Source organism: Ambystoma mexicanum, chromosome 7q (assembly GCF_040938575.1).
Source record: "Ambystoma mexicanum isolate Mex_15411 chromosome 7q, UKY_AmexF1_1, whole genome shotgun sequence".
Classification (NCBI taxonomy): Eukaryota; Metazoa; Chordata; class Amphibia; order Caudata; family Ambystomatidae; genus Ambystoma; species Ambystoma mexicanum.
In genome coordinates this window covers 73770303-73790748 of record NC_090941.1, presented here as the reverse complement: position 1 = coordinate 73790748, position 20446 = coordinate 73770303, and positions in this window count along the sequence as shown.

Genomic DNA, 20446 nt, shown 5'->3' with positions numbered 1-20446 from the left:
CTCGCTGATAAAATGGAGATCAGCAGTATATGGAACAAACACCAAATGGTCTTCCACTCATGATCTGTATGGCGCTCCACTCTCATTTCACCACTAAAACCTCCTGTCCATGCTTTCCTCTTCCTCTCCCTATACCTCTCTCAGGCCCCCTTTGGCCACCTCCCACTCTCCTCTTACTTTTTCCTCCTTCTCTCTGACAACACCTGACAATGTCTCTAGAAAAATCCGATCTATGAAAGTGTGGTCCAAACAGGGGCTCCCCTGCTCCTCCAGAACCATCAAGGACCACATTGCTACCCTCGTTCCAGCCTTGGCCGATTTCTGCAGTCACTCTTTCGCCACTGGATCTTCCCCCTCTCTCCTCAAGCACCCCCTTGTGCACCCTCTCCTAAAAAAGCCTTCTGCCGATCCTATATGTCTGACAAACCATCACCCAAATTCTATCACTCCTTTCCTGGGCAAACTGCTGGAAAATCTGGCGATCTCCCAGCTTACCCTCCACACTGAATATGTTGGCTGCCTCCATGACCATCGGTCTGGCTTCAGAGCAGCCAGAGGCATGGACATTTCTCTCCTGAATACCTGTGATGATTTGCTCTCTAAGCTCGACTCCAGCTCTCCTGCTGTCCTCATCCTCCTTGACCTTTCCTCTGCTTTTGATACGGTCAATCATGTCACCCTGATCAACTGTCTCTGTGTGAACCTGTGAATCACAGATCAGACCCTGGTGTGGCTGAGCTCCATCCTCCTGGATCGTTCCACCCTGGTGCAACTTGGGTCCTTTCTTTCACCACCTCTCTTGCCACATGTGGTGTGCCCCAGGGCTCTATCCTCTCACCATGGCTCTTCAATATCTATCTGGCCCTTTTGCCCCACCTAATCTCCACCTTCGTTTCTAAATTTCAGTGTTATGCGAATGAAACTTAGCTCTCTTTCAGGGTCCTCTCAGCCCCCTCTCCTCCCTTGCTCATTCCTGACCGTCTATCCGAGCTTCAGGATTGGTGCATCTGCAACGATGTTTACCTTAATGCCAGTAAGACAAAGATCCTTCTCTTTGGGATCCTTGCTCCCACTTTCCTGCTCTCTCTCTGGCCACCCTCCTTGGACCTACCCTCGCCTCACTGTGAGGCATAAAACCCTGGTGTCATCTTCAACTCCACTCTTTCCTTCTCTCCTCACATCACAGATGGTGCCAAAAAGGTCCACTTCCAGCTGAACCTCCTCAGAGGTATTCTACCTTTTCTCAATTTCACCCAGAAGCTCACTGTCTCCAGAGCCCTGGTTCTCTCCAGGCTGGAATACTGCAACAGCCTCTTTCTCAATCTGCCTACCTCTACTTTTCACCCTGGCAACTAATCCAGAACAGGACGGCAACTTATCCTGGGTCTCAAGCCCAGGGACCACATCTCTTCTGCCCTGAAATCTCTCCACTGTCTCCCTGTGGCTGCAAGGATCAAGTTCAAGACTGTCTGCAACATCAACAAGGCTTTCTGGGGCCAGGACGCGCACTACATCCTACTCTCTCTTCTGAAATACCTTCCTCCATCAGCTAGCACCAACTCTCTTAGGGTCAGACCCTTCTCCAGGCAGAGAGTGGGGGTTACATTTCTCTCCTCTGCAGGTGCCTTCCTCTGGAACAGCCACCCTACCCCTCCCAGATGTGTGCCGGACCACCTGAAGTTCCGAAAGCAGCTCAAGACCCTCATTTTCTCCTCTGCCTTCTCTCTCTTGCTCCTTTGATAACTTACCTGTCTGCTGCGCCGACTGCTTGCTTGGATCCCTCAGGGTCTCAGTGGGTACCAGGCCCTTCCTCGACCAGTCTTCCTTTGCACTGCCTCCTGGCCTACCGCACATTAAGGTGCTGTAACTGTAACCCCTTACAGCCCCCCTCCCTCCTTGCACTTACCCAGAGCTGTGCAGCCCTGGTCTGCACTTACTCAGAGCCATGCTGCCTTGATCGCACTTCCCTTCTCCTTTCCCTTGCACTTCCCCCTCTCCTTCCCCCTGCACTTCTATTGTCACACTTGCACAATCCGAATGACACAAGGCCTAGTAGGATCCTTTGTCCTGTAAATATCCTAGGTCTCCCCTCCTTTGTTTTCTGGCGCCTAGAAGACACTTGTGTACAGGCGCGTTATAAATGCCTTTTCATATCATGACCTAGTACCAAAGCCACTCTATTTAATATCCAGGAAGAAATTCAGTTTGCAATGATAACTTCACATGCACTATAGAATCTTTTGGCATATTTCTGCAATTAAGGTAAAGCTTGTAAGTAAGGAAACGTGCATGCATTAGTAAAGCAGCATTTATATCAGCCCCCTTCCCTCCAAATAATAAATAATACAGCGGATTAAATTTAGTCAATATATCCCATCCAGAAACGTTCAGTGTGCGAACCTTTGTTTGCTTGTGATTCCTAGGTTCCATAGAGCTATCATAGGAGGCAATGCCTTTGCTTTGGCAGATGCCACCTTGTGGAACTCTCCTCCGCAGGACTGATGACCATTATGGGTCTCGATTCATGGAATTTTTTGCTCGGTTCAAAGTGACTTTGCACTTCTGAAAAGTGACTTTGCACTGTTTACACAAACCCTGATTCATGGAACTGTGCAAAGTGTATTTGTGCAGTGCAGTCAATGCAAAGTCATTTTTGCAGTACAAAATGTTTTTTGGGGCAGGTGCCGGTCCCTCCAATACCTCCAGCTCATAGACAGGTTTAAAAGGGCTAAAAGTGGTTGCAAGCTATTTGAGGCCGTCCCCCCATAACATTAGGCAACCTTCTACAAAGAGAATGACTTATTAACAGGCAAATGGCCAAACAAAGGCCCCTTTGTTGTTGTTAACACTGCACAAAGGCAAGATGGAGTTTCTTCTTTTTTTGGTATGGAGTCATGCAGTATTCATGAAACCACACACAACTCATTCATGAAGTGTGATGTTGATATCCAAACAGAATTGTATGCTAACACTGTGCTGTCTTGTGGTACCACAATGTACCCAGGTATTGCAGACTCAATGCAGAAAGAGATTACAGCGCTGGCTGCACGCACAATGGAAATCAAGATCTTGCCCCACCAGAGTGTAAGTACTCTGTGTGGATTGGTGGCTCCATCCTGGCCGTCCTGTCCACCGTCCAGCAGATGTGGATCAGCAAACAGGAGTGCAGTGATTCTGGGCCTTCAATTGCCCACCTTAAATGTTTCTAAATTGACTGTTGCTGCTCTTTGGCAAACATAACAACGCAAAAAGAACCAAGACAAGGCATGGCTTTTTTGCATTGTTTTTGGCGCTTTACTCCGGATTGAAAACTGGAACCGAAAGAAGATGAAGCAGTATTGTGCAGCAAACATTCCAAGTTCTACAATGCATGAAGGACCTGATTGTGCCTTGTCTTTCCAAACTGTTGAAATGCATTGTTACAGGACAGTACTTGCCTCTGAGAAGGCTGCAGAGTTCTATTGGGGCTTGTGCAGAAATCATATATTGGTGATAGTATTGCTTGTATGGGAAGTTATGTTATCCAAGCAGTCTTTTGTATCTTTCACCTTAAAACACATTGGGCCTCATTAGGACCCTGGCGGAGAGGGTATTACACCAGCGTAGTGCATGGCGTACCTCTCCGCCATACTACGAGTTCCCGTAGCGCCATGGAGGTTTTCTCCGCCTGGTTTTACCAGCCGGAGAAAACCATGGCGCTACGGGACCTCGTTGTTAATTACGCCACCGTATTTTACGGTGGCGTAATTAACTCCTTCCCCACTCCCATTATACCCTATGGGGCAAAAATGGGAATGGGGAAGGGCAGAATGGGGATTGGGGATTTACCGCTCCGCCGAGGTCGGAATGGGGCGGTAAATCCGCCAACCCCCATGGCGCTATCGGCGGCTTTCCGCCATGCTTCGCGGTGCATTTAGCACCGCGAAGTCCGCCTGGGTCGTAATGAGGCCCATTGTGCTTACCTACAATGTTGGTCGATTAATTGGACTCTCCCCAATTAGCTGTTTGAAGGTTTACAACCTCTTCTGACATCAGTAGGGTGGGGTGCCATTATGTGGGGAGCGAAGACTACTTGTACACTTAATTTAAGACCATTCAAATACAGTGAACACGTTGAAAAAAAAAGTGTTTATTAAAGCTCAAACTGCGTTTTCCTTTCACTTGCTGTGCTTAAAACCTATGTAAAGAGTAATTTATTTACTTCAGCTCTCTATTTTGTGGGAAGATGGCTCACAAGTTAAGTGCTTGCTTCAAACACCCAATCTGATATTTTCAATTTTAAATCCTAGCAGCACTTACCCAATGCATACAAGTGCAAGAAATCTAGCACCAAGTGCAAAGTAAGAAGATGGTAATAACAATAACAATAATGTTTATTATTATTATGATTATTATTATTATTACTATTATTATTTTTATAGTTCATGGTGTGCTCTGCTGATGCACGGACTCTCCTGCTTGGTAAGCCTTAAGCATCAAATGCCCTTTAGTAGCCTTTTAACCGAATTGATAATTGCTAAGGAAAGTCGAAAAACCTTGCAATGCCCCACTGCGTTTTCACGTATTTCCACCTAGACAGTGGGTGGCCTTTGCATCCGTAACAATGAGAACTATTTTCCATTGTTTTCAACCGAGAGAAACCTCCTTGGTCCACTTGGTTCCTTTTCTTTTTCTATTCCCCATTATATTTTTTCTAAACATGTGCGGTTCTGTCTATTTAAAATGGAAGTTGTAGTGTGTAGTGTGGGTATGTGAGAAATGGCCCTGGGAAGGAAGGGCATGGTGCATTTTAGGTCCAATGGGAGGCACATGGTATGTGAGAGATAATGGCTGAATCCTGATCTATTGGTGTTTAATGACCTAGACATGTCTAAGCAACACTGGCCACTGTAGACTAATGAAATGTCCAGGGCTCCTGTCCCCACACTGGTCTATGAGACTTGCAAGTGTTTTACCAATACTCCTAACCTGGATCAAGCATGCTTGGATTTTTGGTGGGGCTTGTGATCAAGTCAATATGTCCATGCTAAGGAAATCTCTGCATGGCCTCCATGGTATAGTGGGTGATTTCTCGGACCTGACACTCTTATTGTCATTCGGGAGGATAGCTCAGGGGCAACCTGCTCGCCTTGGAAGCAAGACTACACGGAGCACTGCAGGTTCCATCCCCGGTTCCGCACTAAGAAACCTCTCAGTATTAAGCACATTATAAATAACCTATTATATCATATCATTCTTATCATTGGAAAGGGGTTGAGTTACGAGGGCGTTATGTGGGGAGGAGGGGTATGTCAGGCTCGACACTGTGGGGAAGCCTGTATTGGGTGGGATCAGTGCTGAAGTGTGGTCTGGGCAAATAAAGTTGTTTACACTCCCCTAGTTTGGTATTATGGACTTTGGTGGTTACAGGGGTGTCCCCCGCATACATTACATGCGTGGCGGGGACAAAGAAAAAGATTGAGTTATAAAATGCAAACAAGTGGTGTTCACAATTTTGTAATTCGATCGTTTGGTACTGGATTTCTTAACATACATCCAACAGCACAAGTCCTCCCTATGCAATACCAGGGCTAGGTTCAATAGAGAAGGTACCGTAATACATCTCCCTGTGCAATAAGCAGTCTACCCTCACAGATATTCAAGTGCTATAAAAAGTCTGATCTCATACCTTCGCTTGGCAATTTGGGTTTTTGATTGTTTAAGGGACTTAGGTTTAGTCACCCTAAGCGTCCTAGAGTCATCCAGACGTGGACCCCTTGCTCACTGTGCTCTGGGAGGCACAGCTCCACCTCACTGATGTGGCCCGAGAAGGCTGAAACATGTGTCTGGGGTTTCTGTTGGTACTCTTGTTCAGAAGAGAATTGCCATAGCATTTCGGTGCAGGACTGCCCATGTGGGCGGGACAAAGACTGATATGCAAATGGCTATTTCTCTACTCTGAAAGGTACAGTGAACCAAAATGTGGCTGCAGACTCTCGATTGGCTACCTTCCCAAAGAACAGTTGATTTAGCTGTGTTCGTTCTTGCTGAGGGGCGCCTATGACTATTTTTTGACAATTTGGGTTTGGTGTTGCTGGGCGATTCCAGGTTTTCCCGCCTGTTCTGAGAATTGTACTGCCAAGAGGAGGGAGGGAAGAAGCTTCAGGTTGCCGTAGGGAACAGCCAGGTTTTGAGGGCCTTTCTGAAACTAAGGTAGTCTTCATTGTGCCAGAAATGTAGTGGGAGGGTTTGGACGGAGAAGGCACCATCTCTCATTCTGGAGGAGTTGTAAGGAGGGATCATGAGTAGGAGTGCAGAACCATATCCAAGATTTCTCGTTAGTTGGTAGCATGTGAACTTGTCTTGGAGGAATTCAGGGCCAGTGTTATGTTAGGGCACGGCGTGTGATGCACATGGCTTTAAATGTCGAAGTGTCGGGTATTGGGAAGCTAGTGTAGGTATCTGAGGACAGCAGTGATTTGCTCTCTGGGTGCGAGGATGAGGAGTCTGGCTTAGACTTTGGTATTTTTGGGAGTTTCCTGAGCTGATAAACTGGAATGCCTAGATAGAGGGAGTTGGCATAGTCTATGAGGGAGAGGATGATGGTCTGGATTGCAGTGACTCTGTGTGAGTTGGAGAGATAAAGGAAAATTCACCTGAGGATATGTAGGTGGAAGTGACAAGGTCTGGACATGCTTTTGATATGGGATGAGAATGATAAGTCCATATCCAGTGTGCATCCAAGGTTCTTTATCACTGTGGATGCTGCGGGTGGGGCTCCTAGGGAGTGCAGAGAAGGGGTTGGTGGGGGAGGAGGGATGTTTTACTGCATATTAGGATTTCTGTTTTGCTGGGGTTGAGTAGGAGTTGGTTAGCTGCCATCCAGTAGTCGATTTCAGAGAGGCTGGAGGTGAGGTCTGGGCTGGGGAGGTTGGTGAGAATGGTCTAGGTGTCATACGTGTAGTTGTAGCAGTTAAGATTGTGAGAGCAGATGAGCGCAGGGAGGGGACTAAGATAGACGTTGAAGAGGAGAGGGGACAGGGAGGATCCTTGAGGACCCGTTTGGGAACAGGGCAAGAGGGGGAGGTGAAAGCGGAAGGAGCATGATTTGCAAGCAGTTGGAGAGGAAGGAGGAGATCTTTCTTAGAGCAGTGCCTCTGATGCCTAAGGAGTGGAGGCTGTCTGAGAGTATGGCATGGTCAATACTGTCAAAGGTAGCAGATAGGTCGAGGAGAATGAGTGTAGTTCATCCTTCTGAATCTACTGTTCTTCTTAGATCAGCCCAAATGGACAGAAGAGTAGATTCTGTTCCTCCAAGCGGTCTGAATCCAGATTTGGTGGGGTCAAGAAGACTGTGGGATTCTGTGAAGAGACAGAGATGTTTGTATGATGTGTGATCTAAGAGTCTGGCAATGAATCAGGTATTTGAGATAGGGGGTAGTTGGAAGGATGGAGGGGGTAGAGAGAGGGTTTTTAAGAAGGGGCTTGGCGTAGGAAGTTTTGAAGGCCTCTGGGAAGATCTCGGAAGAAAGAGATAAGAATGAATTATGGACTGTGCAATGCTGCTTGCTCAGGTGGTAGTTAGGATGTTCTTAAGGAGCAATGGGGCATCGATCTCCAGGGGACCTGGAGGGGCTGCTTAGGTTTAGAGGTTTCAGGAACTCCGGGTGGGAGATAGGAGTGAAAGAGAAGAGGACTGGCTGAGTGGGCAGAGGAGAGGTGGAGCTCGGTAGAAGAGGTGAACGGTCAAGACTGCCTGAAGCTAGTTTGGAGATGATGGGAGTGGTGTCTATCAGTAACTATGTTGTGACAATGGTCAGGTCAGACAGAGCATCACAGATTGATTGAAAGGGAGAGGAGGGGTAGTTGAGCTGCTCAGAGTCTTTAATTCTGCTATGATCTAGTGGAGTTCCCTGCTAGCATTATTCGAGCAGGAGATTCGGTTTCTGTAGAAGGTATTTTGACCTTTCTAATTTCGGTCTGTTATGCCCTGGTCAGTCTTGCATAGGATGTTTTGTTTTGAAATGTGGGGTTGGTCCTCCATGTCTGCCCCAGGTGATGCTTGAGGTGTGGAGAGTGACACTTAGCGTTGGGGCTTCATGGTGAGAGAGTGCTGGGAGAGAATTTAGCATGGAATCGGCCAGACTGGGGTTTATTATGACTTTATTCCAGAGAGATACAGGGGAGGAAGAGGTTGAGGAGGAGGGGTTGGCAAGATGGGCAGGCGAGGGGAGAGGGGTCAGGAGGGAAAAGTTCAGTGATTGGTGTAGATTAGAGGGTGGGGAGGTAGGGTGGAGATCCGATCAGTGCAGCTGAATACATCGTTGAGGGTGTGCCTTGCTATATGAGTAGGGAGAGATATCATTTGTGTCAGGTTGAGGGCTTCTATGTTGTCTATGAAATCTTGGGTCATTGGGCTGGTGGGAGTGTCAAACCAGATGTTGAAATCTCCTAATATGGTGAGGGATGGCTGTCAAATTACGGTGGTTTTAAGGAGTAGCTCAGAGAGTCTGCAAAGTTCCTATTTTAGCCAGGGGGTGGGGGGCTTTATTGGAGTAAGACACTGTGGGTGAAGGAGTAAGAGAGTTGCATCTTGACTAGCAGTGATTCACATTCAGTGTTGTGGGGTAGATTCTCAGTGAGTATGACTGGAAGGTGGAGTTTGTGGAGGATGGCTAACCCTCCAGCTCTGCTGGACCTATTGTGTACAATCAGAGAGTAGTCCAGGGGGAGAGCCTTGTGCGTGATCGGTTTGTAGTCCTCAGAGAACCAGGTCTCCATAATGAAGAGGATGTCTGGGTCTTCATCAGAGATAAGGTCAAACATTTTGTATTTGTTTTTTGAGACAGATATAGCATTGATGAGGATGCAGGTAAGATTTCTGGTGGTGGATTGGGTTTGGGGCGGGATGGTCAGCGAGGGGGGTGGTTTAGAGGGGTGTTGAGCGGTCTGTCTGTGACTAGGCAGGGAGGTGAGCTTGTGTAGGACTGGCAGGGAGAAGGGAGAGGGTGAGTTGGGGGTGGTGGGATTGGGAGAGAGGATGAGAAGGTTGCCGAGGAAGGCACTGGGAGGGTTTCTGAGAGGGGAGGGATAGGTTGGGTGCTGGCCGGAATTGGGGTTGTTGGATGTGAAGAGTGATTGGACCGGGTTCAGAGTAGGAGGGGAAGGCAGGGTGGTATGGGGGGGCAAGATCAGAACTTGGATAGAACTGAGGAGAGGATTGAGGGTGCTTGTTCTTGTGGTGGCCGAGATAGATGTGTTTTAATGTTTCTGCAGGCCAAAGGCGTGTGGGTGAGTGTGGGCAGGGGTGATTTAAAGTGGTGTGTTGGCAGTGCTGTCCTTAGGGAAGGGTAGTGCAATGTGAGGAAATTCAGAGGGGTTCAAGGGGTGAAGGTGGAGGAATGAAGGATGGCAGGGGCTGGAGAAGAGTAGGAGGGATTGGATAGGTGTAATGCAGGGGGGAGGGGTGATGAGATAAGGGGTTTGACCGTGACTGATAGGGCTGATGTTCTGTATTTTAGAGCGCCAATGTACAGCTCTAATCTGGGATGTGTGATGCTTGCCAGGGTGTGGAGAGGTTTAGGACATTTGGGGGAGAGGAGGAGGGTGGAGGATTGTTGGGTAGGTTGTGGTGGAGCTGGCAGAGAGGGTAGCATGTGTGAGGGGAGGAGAAGTTGGGGGAGACAGAGGCAGGGGACAGTGAGTGGTGGGGAATGGTGTTAGTTTGGTTTCTTGAATTCCATTTGCAGCTCTAACCTGGGTGGTGTTAGGCATGGTGGGAAGGTCCTTCAGGAAATTGGCGTGAGGAGGAGGTAGAAATGGACTGAGTGAATAATGCTATGAGTTCTGGTCAGATGTGATTATGATGGAGTAGCTACACTTAAGTGTGAGCAGAGTCTGAGAAAAGTCTTGGTTCAGAGTATGAACAGGGCCCGAATGTTATCTAAATTCAAACCATGAACAGTGCCTGAACGGTGTCTAAATTCAAAGATCTGAACAGTGCCTGTGTATTGTCTAATATTCAAAACATGGACAGAGCCTGAATGTTGTCTAAATTCCAAACCGTAACATTGCCTGAATGTCTACATTTAGAACATGAACAGCGCCTGAATGTTGTCTAAATTCAAAACATTAACAGTGCCTGGATGTTATATAATATTCAAAACATTAACAGAGCCTGAATGTTGTCTAACATTTAACACCTTAACAGTGCCTGAGGGTTGTCTAAATTCAAAACATGAACAGGGCCTGAACGTTGTCTAAATTAAAAAAACTGAACAGTACCTGTGGATTGTACAAATTTAAAACCTTAACAGTGTCTTAATGTTGTCTAAAATCAAACATGAACAGAGCCTGGCAGTTGTATAAGATCAAAACATGAACAGAGCCTGAATGTTGTCTGAATTCCAAACCTTAACAGTGCCTGAAGGTTGTCTAAATTCAAAGCATTACAGACCCTGAAAGTTGTCTAAATTAAAAAATCTGAACCGTGCCTGTGAATTGGCTAGCTTAAAGCAAGAGCAGTGCCTGATGGAGGAGGTTGGTGCGAAGCAGGTTCAGTGTTTGGAAAATGCAGTTACATGATGAGTGTCTGGTCCATAGTGTCTGCGAGGACTAAAGCAACATTGTTATTGTAGAGAGGGATACGTAGTGTGCTATATTATTTTTACATGGTATCTTGCGCATGCTGGAGTGAGGAATCGGTTTCAGCCAATCTCCAAGGTTAAAATGTGAAAGTAAGAGAAAGCAGCCTTAATTTAGATGGAGGGGTGTTTGTGCAGGAGGCACTAAGGAGACATGGTGTGATATGGTGCCATGAAGATTATAACATACAGCAGGGCACAACAGTAGTTATGTGTCGGAGAAGTGTAGATATGACAGGGTTTTACCTGAGCAAAGTAATGACCGTGCTCACAGCCTTTGCCACCCTTCCTGTAGTTGTAACTCTAGGCTGCTCCTTCAGGTGTCACAGGCGACCAGGGGCAAACAGGCAGTGGGAGCTGCCCAGAAAGGGAGCTGCCCCTTGCTATAGCCCTTTGCTGGCTGCCCAGGGTAAGGCTACTCTGGTAGGGTCCCTGAAGAAGTGATTCTGGTCATGAGGGGCGCACCAGAAACCAATCTCCTCCAGGGAGGGCAGTGACAAAGGGAGACCAGGCCAGTGAGAAGTCCAAATACCCCAAATGGTGCAGGCAAGTACGCAAACATGCAGCACAAATGGCAAAAATCACAAGAAATGCTTCCAGCACCTACCCTCTCAGGTTGACAGACAATTGGAGCATGGGACCCCTCAAATTTACTTTAAAAGCGCTCCATGCAATGCTGAGCGATTCCGGGAATGAGGGCCGCACAGGGAATTAATAACCTCCAGGGAGAGTGGGGACAAAGGGAGACCAGTCCAGAGAAAAATACAAATGCTCCAAATGGTGAGGGCAAGTCCGCAAACACAAAGCACAAATTGCAAAAACCACAAGAAATGCTTCCAGCACCTACCCACTCAGGTTGGCAAACACATTCTCCCCACTTACTCCTCGGCACACCTTGCTTTCCCTAGCATGTACCCTTTCCTATAACCCAGTGATCCCCTCTCTGCATATCCTTCTAATTTTACCTACTAATTTCGATCCCTCTAATTGCATCCATATTATTGTACACTCTTACTCTATCGCCATGTTATTAAGGGTTCTTTTGCTTATTAGATAGGTGTGCACTACATCAAACCCAGTTCAGTCATTCATACATAGATACGTGTATAGATGCCTACATAGATACATACTGCACTATACTTTTAAGACATGGCAAACGTGTCAAATTGTAAACTTTTAAAGAAATGAAAATTCGCTTTTAGTTTTAACCAGTGATATGGAAGAGGGAAAGGCATGCAATGCCATTATCCTGTCTTTACCAATCTCAACAACACGATGGATCGCACATTTAACAATTGACTTTTGTTTATATGTTCAATTAATACATGTAAGATTTTTAAAAGCAATTACTCTTTGCAACGTAACGATTTCCAAAAAATAATTATTTTGCGCTTGTGTTGACTTACTTCAACCTCCAATTTTTGAGTCCCACCACTAATTTGTACACAAGCTGTACAGAATCTCAAAATATTTTCTAATTCGTATTTTATCCTGCCTCAGAATTATAATATTCCAAATGTGCACAGGTTTTATTGAATTAACCCTAAATTAGATAACATAATTTTGCATTGCACAAGCTATTGAAGTTGCTTGGCACCTTGGTGAAAAGCACAACACATCAAAGTTCTTCATCCTTCAGCGCAGCTTCTGCATCTACAAACTTTTCAAACTAAGCACAAAAAAGCACATTTACATTCAAGCGCTAGCATTCTCGGAATGGATATGGGATGTAAATCCATGATGAAAACCTTTGCATTTTCAGTAGCCAATATTTTTGTCCTGCTGACATTGCCTTGGAATTTTAAGTAACTGATTCAAGTGGATCCAGAAGCTGTGCGATGGCTGGGGGATAGCAGGCATATGTATGCTGATGAACTGCGCAGTTCTTGTGCTCTTGGAGGACCTTGTGCAAGATAAGCACACGGATTAGAACCGCTGTTTTGAATACTCCTCCATGCTGAACTCATTTAAAAATAAAAGAAACATTCAAGAGTTAATCCGAGTTGTATAATATTTGCGTGAAGTGGATACGCAAAACCCTGCATATTTGTTTTGTTTTATCCGATGCCATATTTTCTTTACAAATAATGAGCACTCCTATATTGCATTGAAAGTCATGCGACTGCTGTTACTGAAATAGAAACACAAGCATTTACAAAGCTAGTAGATTTGGATGTCATATGTCAAGATTGACCCAATAATGCTATCGTATACCTGGTGGAGCCACCACATTCTAAGGCGTAACACCACATGGGCAGTTGGGGCCATGTGATGCTAAGAGCATCTGGGAATGACCCAAATATGTTGTCATTTGCCCGCTAAATCACCATATGTAAACTCTATTACCACTATGTCTGGGCAAGTACATTTGCCCGAACCCTGAATAACCTGCTTTTTCAATATATTAGGATGGTTCTGGTTTGTCCAAACTTTAAGTGATTTGGGCGAATGATTGGGTTAAGCTCATGAACATGTTATGCTGATGAAAGGTTGCTGTAATTATCAAACTGGGCTCTCCCATATTAAGGTGAGTCCACCAACGATCAACTGCACACACAAAAAGCATCACATTTAAGTGTTAATCTAATGAACAGAAAATCGCATATTCATAGTATGTTACTGATTACAGGCCAAGTCATTTGTACAAAAACAGTTCCTGATGATTTTCACAGAGCCATATGAAGAATAATGCTTAATGCGTTTCGATCGTGTGTCCATCTTCAGACGCATCACTAGGCTAAAGAAAAAGGCTGAAAAGAGAAAAGAAAAATCCAAGAAGGATATATTACATAATGCCTTAAGAGTTAGAGACATTTTGAAGTACATTTTAAAATTCTCAAAACACGCCTCTGAACACTAAAAAAGATTTTTTACACAATACCTGTGTGTTTGAAAGTTACATCAAATCAATTATTCGTTTTTAAGATATTCAATCTCCATGAAAAGAGTGGATACGGGTACTGTCTTGTATATATTTCAACATTACAGATTGTAGCTTGCATATATCAGTAATGTGTATTTTTATTTAAAAAAGGTCAAAAAGTAGAATTACTGGATAGTTCAATCTTCCCAAAATTCAGTAGTGATAAAAATACCCCCACCTATAGATAAAGTTTTAAAATAAATGTAAGTCCTTACACTGTCCAATCAGACAACGTTGTCACAGATAAAGATTAAAAAGCACCAAAAAAGTAAAACATGATAGAAAAACCCTTAATTCACTCTTACCAGTTCCCATTCTTAAAACAGAAGAGAAAACAGCATTGTTGTATTCCCGGATTACAGACGATTGTGTTGGCAGGATGAACAAAATTATTATGATGGCAAAATGGAGACCCCGTACCTACATGGCTGCCCTCAATGTAATGACTTTATCAGTAGGACTTAATGACATCATCGAGCAAACCGCTACAATGTTACCGCAGATACCGTGGTTAACCCATGGTGTGAATGGGTCATTTAATCAGAATGTCAGTGTGTACTATCGTCAAATAATATTAACACTGGGTCACATCAGATAACAGCCCCTCTTTGTTTGTGACAATGTAGGAGGGTTTCAATAAGAGCCTATGTACGAAGCACAACATTATTTTTTACAAAATAAAACACATTATAAAATAAATGCATCATTGACACAGCCATTTCATAATGACTTGTGAACTGACAATAGATTTTAAAAATCACTTACTCTTAAGACATTATGTAATATATCCCTTTTGGCTCTTTCTTTTCTCTTTCCAACTTTTTTTCTGTAGCCTAATGATGCTTCTTAAGCTGGTCACACTACCAAAATGCGTGTAAGCATTAATGTTCACATAGCTCTGTGAAAATGATCATGAGCTGTTTTTGTACAAATTACTCGAACTGTAATCAGTAACGTACTATTATGAATACATGATTTTTCTAATGTATTAATTTAACACTTTAATGTGATACTTTTTTTTGTGTGGAGTTGAGCATTGGTGACCTCACCTTAAGATAGGAGAGCCCAGGTTATTGTCTCATGCACACCATGCCAGAGTGTGCTCACCTTTCGCTCCTTCTAACTAAATAATTGTGCTTAATCTTTTGTTATGGGTGGCGTGCACTTCACGCAACATTTTGTTACATAGAAAAGTTGCTGTAACCTCTGGATTAAAGAGGTCAGAACTTTTTCTGCCAGTTAATGTTCAAGGCAAACAACGTATCCAGTTAATTTAATGGGTTAGAATATTTTCTACCAAGGTAGCTCAAACAATGCAAGGTGTCTAGATGACTAATGGCATGCAAGAAAAAAGAAATTAACTCTTTGCTTGCAATGCAAATTATGCAAATGAAATGTGCATTGTTTTACTTAACTTACTTTAATCGATGTGCAGCTCGCCTTATTCACAAAGTGGGCTTCGCATTTCCAGAGAGAAGTCTGCTGCCGCACAAGTGCTGGCCAACCGCTTTGAATACATTAGTGTGAAGAGCTTCTACAGCACTCACTGCACCTTCAGAGAGATAAGGGAAGGTGTTTGGAGCGAAGTCTTTGACTTTTTGAGGAGGAAACAGATCGATGGGAGGACAAGATGGGTTGGCATGGCAAATGAGTGCTAGTTCAGTGGGAGAGGTAGGGGGAAATAGTCAAGAGTAGAAGGGGCGGAAGGAGAGGAGATGGAAAGGAGGACGGAGCAGGGAAAGTGAAGTGTGTCGGATGTCTTTGAGATTTCAAAGGAAAAATTGTGAGAAAAGTCATTAGCTGAGAGGGAGGAGGCAATGGATATTAGTTTGGGAGGTGTGAGCAAATCTTGGATGGTAGTGTTGGGGGGAAATTCTGCCGGGGTCGGCCGGGCCGTCCGTAGACCTCCGGGCAGGGAGGCCCCAACTCCTCCCATATATCCCAAAAGAGATAGAGTATGAGACACACGCAAGAAGAAAGGTGACTCTGCTGTTTATTAGACAAAACGGCAGGGATGGGTCAAGGATCGTACGCGTCCGTCCTGACAAACACACAATCGTGGGGCTCGCAGGCCCTTTTTACCTTAGTATGACGCGCTACATGCGTCACCTTAGAAAGTTTAGCAAAAAACCTATTTCCACTCTGGATTGGTTACTCGAGTGGTAGGGTTAGTATAGCATACATATAGAGAACGGTGTTAGTGGTTGAGGGTTAGTCAGGTGGTATACTTGGGCTGTCCCTTCAATTTGATACATGAAAATTGTTACATGAAGACCTCTGAGGATTGGTCAATGTTAATGGCGTCAGTGATAAGAGCCCCATGTTCTGATTGGTCCGCTCGCGAGCCCCCCAGTCGGAGACTATCGCTGTTCCCAGCTCGCGGTGCACCTGTCATTTGCAACAATGTTTTACTATGGGTAGGTGTAAACAATGTGAGGATTTATTCATATGTTGGGAGGTCGACTACTCCCACTGCTGCAGATGTCCAATGAGTCTTTTAATTGTATCTGCCTGTGTCTTGAAACGTGGGATTCAGGCGTCTCCTTCCTCCTGGGCTTGGCATCCTGTCAGGTTTGGCTTTGTCACGTTAGGTGGGACCGTGTTTGAGGCAAAATTCAGCACAATTAATATTGTTTTTCCCACTGTGTGCCTGGTTTATCTTGCAGGTGCGACCTTGGCGTCGGCTTGCGGCGTGCGAGATTGCAACATCGTGCCCTTGGCGGTGTGCTTTCGCCGGGCTCATTCTGCAGGGTCAGCAACCGAGCTCTTGCTCATTCAATGTTCATGGAAGCTTTTGCTTGCGGCCTACTTGGGCCTGGTGCATAGGTGGAACCGTTTGATGCAGAGCGCTTTAGGTTACGGTATCATATTGCTCTATCCTCAGTATCGTGTCTCTGTTATATTCTTCATTATGGTACATGGTTCTTAGAAGAAGCGTGAGCAAGCCTTTTTAGATAAGTTCATTATGCGTCTTGCGTTTCTGCATTTTGAGACCCTATGTGGAAAATAATAAAGATGCACGTCCGTGGGTATGTCTGTCGCCTACGTCATAGCACTGAGTATGTTCTTCGTGTGGATTGGTGTGGGAGTGTCCGGTGTGCATGTTTGCACAAGTGTGCTGACCGTTGGCTAGATCGTCATGGCATCTCTATGGACGTGTAGGTTTAGTCGAGTTGATCCATGCCGCAGGTGTCGGCATGGACAGGGCGGGCTGCTGGGCAGGTAGATGGGCACATCCGTATGTTCCTGTACCAGGGTATTTGGTCGTCTGGTAGATAGGCAAACTCCTCTTGTGGCGGGTGTCTAGGCCGTGATCCTCTAGGCCAAGCGCGAGAGGGGAAGGGCAGGAGCCTGTTCTTCCATTCTCCCACTTCAGTCCCCCCTCTGGTCGACTTGTCGACCACAAACATATCCTTTTCTTTATCTCCTCTTACTCTCCATATTTTAGTTATTCCTCCCAAATGTCCATAGTGGTTAACATGGTCTTCAAATGACCAATACATATATGCACAGGTTCCTCCAGGAGTGCAGTGTACCCATTTCCCTATGTAGCTCCTTGGGTTTCTTGGGTTTTCGAGCTTCACAGATGGTGGGTCCAGGTGGTTGGTGATGATCTGGTTGCGCAACTTCTCTCTCTCTTTTATGATTGTGCCTGTGTGTTTGCCGTCATCTGTTGGCATCAAGAGGTGCATACCAACCATTTCGATCATCTCGTCTGTGGTGCGTGCCTTCCGGGCCTTCCAAAATCTTATTATGATCAGTGTAGCTCCAGCCAAAATAGTACATCCAACTATATTCTTCAGTCCATCTGACAGCCAAGATGGCATCCATGACCATAATATTGTAAACCAGCTCTCATCCTTTTTCACACCTTTACTTTCATCCATCATTTTTGAGTGCATCTGGGCCAATTGTAAAACTGCTTCTGTCAGTGTACCATTGTCAGCATCGTTGGCAGGGATGAATGTGCAGCATGATTGTCCTATCTTAGCGCAAACTCCTCCTTCCATTGCTGTGAGGAGGTCCAGTACATATCTGTTCTGAAGTGCTACCATCCTCACAGCTCGCAGTTCCTCTTTTATTGCATTGAATCCATTTACCGTAGAATTAATAGTCATCATTAGTTCCCATCGAGTTATCTGGAGCCATTTTGCGTTTGCGTAAGCCTGTAGTCCTGGATGTATTATCGAGGAGAAGAACATTGCTGCTCTGCTGAATAGTCTGTGGTCTGGTGGAATTGAAGTGAGTGCTGTTTCCGACCTTCCCCATAGGTAATTTCCTGTCAGAGGTTCTCCTTGTCTTTTCTTTCTTTTCAGGACAGTATTATTGCCGTTGGTTTTGCTCTCTGGCCCCTTCTGAGGTTGTACAGACCTCTTCTTCCTTTTGTTCCCTTCATCCATTTTGGGGAAGTTCGCCATATTGACATGTTTCTGGGGTACCACTAGTGATGGTACATTAACGTGCACCATTGTGCATATACCATTCCACAGAGGGGGCAGTGTGTGGTATGCCTTTTTTCCACAGGCCCAGTAATGGTCCATTACTACTGCTGTTCCTGCTCCCCCCTCAGGTAACTCCATCACGTTTTCACAGTTGGTGTTGTATCCTACGTCCACCTCCCCTTTATGTTGGTAGCATACCTTAGGCGCAGTTAGCGGCAGTATTGTTATTGGGTCTTCATCCTTCTCCATCCACGTGAGCATGGGTACGTACTTGACCCAAGTCATCCAACATCTATGGTTGTGTCCATCAATAGTTGAAATATTTTCTCTTGTTACCATGTTGCTGCCAACCACTCCTATGTCCCATTTGTTGTTCATGTACACCTTCCCTGTTATTATCACCAGTGGTCTTTCCCAACATCCGTTTTTACCAGGGACTTCAGTGGCGTACCAATCACATGGTAGGTACTGTAGTGTTACTTTCTTTGTTTCTCCTTTTTCAGGACCACTTGTTATGTATCTGAATCCTTCAGCATGTAAACTGCTCTTGTGGTAACTCAAATAAGTCTTGAGGAAGTTGTTTTCATATGGATATGTATCTCGTGTTTTCCACACCAGTTGCACCACTGTCCCTTGAAATCTTCCTTTCGTCTGGAACAGTGCCAGGTATATTATACATCGTGCTATTTTTTCATCTATCTCCGTGGCAACAAATGTTCGAGAAGCGCTCATGGCGTATGGGATTAATGAGCAAACGTAGCAGCTGTCTTCTGTTGTCTGTTTACCTATGTGGGTCATGTGTTGGTACCATATGTTGTTTGAGATGTGTGCTGAATCTTGTATGTAGTTGTCAATACCTTTATTATCTGAGTATGTGCTGCGTTTAACTCTATTTTCCTTGTGTGGGATTTTACTAGTATCACCTGACGTAACACCTGTTGCAGCTGGGGGTGGGGGTGTATTAGGTTTGGGTACAGCAATAATATCGATAGCATAGCTGTACTGCCAGACAGAGGCAGCCAAGAACCCGGTGATCATTAAAATCCCTATCAATTTTATTACAGATGCTAATTTCACCGGCATTTTGCTCTTACCTTGCTGCAGTCCGGCAGCTTATTCGTGCGACGTTACAGTTGCCCGCCTGAAAATTCTTAATATGCTTGTTATTAGTGTTAGTTGTCGTTTTTAAGCTCTCCCTATCAAGTAGTCATTCAGTGCCCAGGCGAAGAGCTGTTCCCACGCCAATCTAAGCGATCTATCTCTTAGGGCAGGCAAGTATGGTTGGAGGTGGGGCATTGAATGTTCTATGGCCAAGAGGAATGCTGTGTAGTAGACACGTACCCTCCTTCTTTTCAGATACGTTGGCCTTTTTATTTCATATACAAATTGGTGTGACAATTCTTCCAGGTAATTATCGTCTGAGGGTACCATCTACTCCTGGGCAGTGAATTGGTTAGTTATCTACTTTCTTAGTAGTACAATAATACGCTGTACCTGCATGTGCGAGAGAAAAGAAAGAGAACATTCAGGTGTTTACATGTGTATATGTGCAAGACAATGTCCTTCAGTTCAGTTATTACTACAGTGGGTAGGGGGTCAATGGGCAGAGGGTTTGGGGCTCAACTGGCGGAAGTCTCTTTACTCTTTAATCGTGTAACCATGGGGTGGGCGGTATGGGAATCACCCTTTTCTTTTCTAGTAGTTGTCTCTGGGGAATCTGAGGGGTGGCAGGGTATGGGGACACTTAGGCCGTTAGTTGTGGTAGAAGTCTCTTCCTCCGTTGGTGACGCTGTTGTTGTTCTTCCACTGGCCCTGTCGGTGGCGCTGGGGCGGGTCTGGAGTTTGTAGATCTTTATGTCGTGTAGGTGGTTCCAGGCATGTTTGTCATGTAGCTTTACTGCTCTCGTTGATACCTCCTCTACCAGATGGGGGCCAGTGAAGCGTGGGCTGTTCCACTTTCTGTTGAAATTGCGAAGTAGTACGTGGTCACCTTTAGCAACTTTGCACAGTCTTTCCTTTTCCAATTCTTTATCCACGTCTTCTTGTTGATCGCTGTTAGACCCGCCCCGCGTGCGCTCGAGCTGTTGAGACACAAACACTACACTAGTAATCAAAGACGACACATATTGGTACATTTCATCACCAAGGACATTTGCAGTACTCTCGTGGTCGGTAAATGCTCTTGATGTTGGCGTTAGGGGAAGGCGCATTTGACGTCCGGTAACCACCTCGTGAGGGGTGAGGTGGTGGTCGGAACCTGGTCTATTCCTTAGCTCAAATAGGGCTAGTGGAAGGCAATACAACCAACTCTTCTTTGTTGTTTGCTGTATTTTTGCAATTGCCTCCTTTAATAGGCCATTCAGGCGTTCACATATACCGTTGGCCTGTGGGTGGTATGCACATGCAAATTTATGCTTGATGTTCAGTAAGGATGTGATGTGCTGGAACATTTCGTTTGC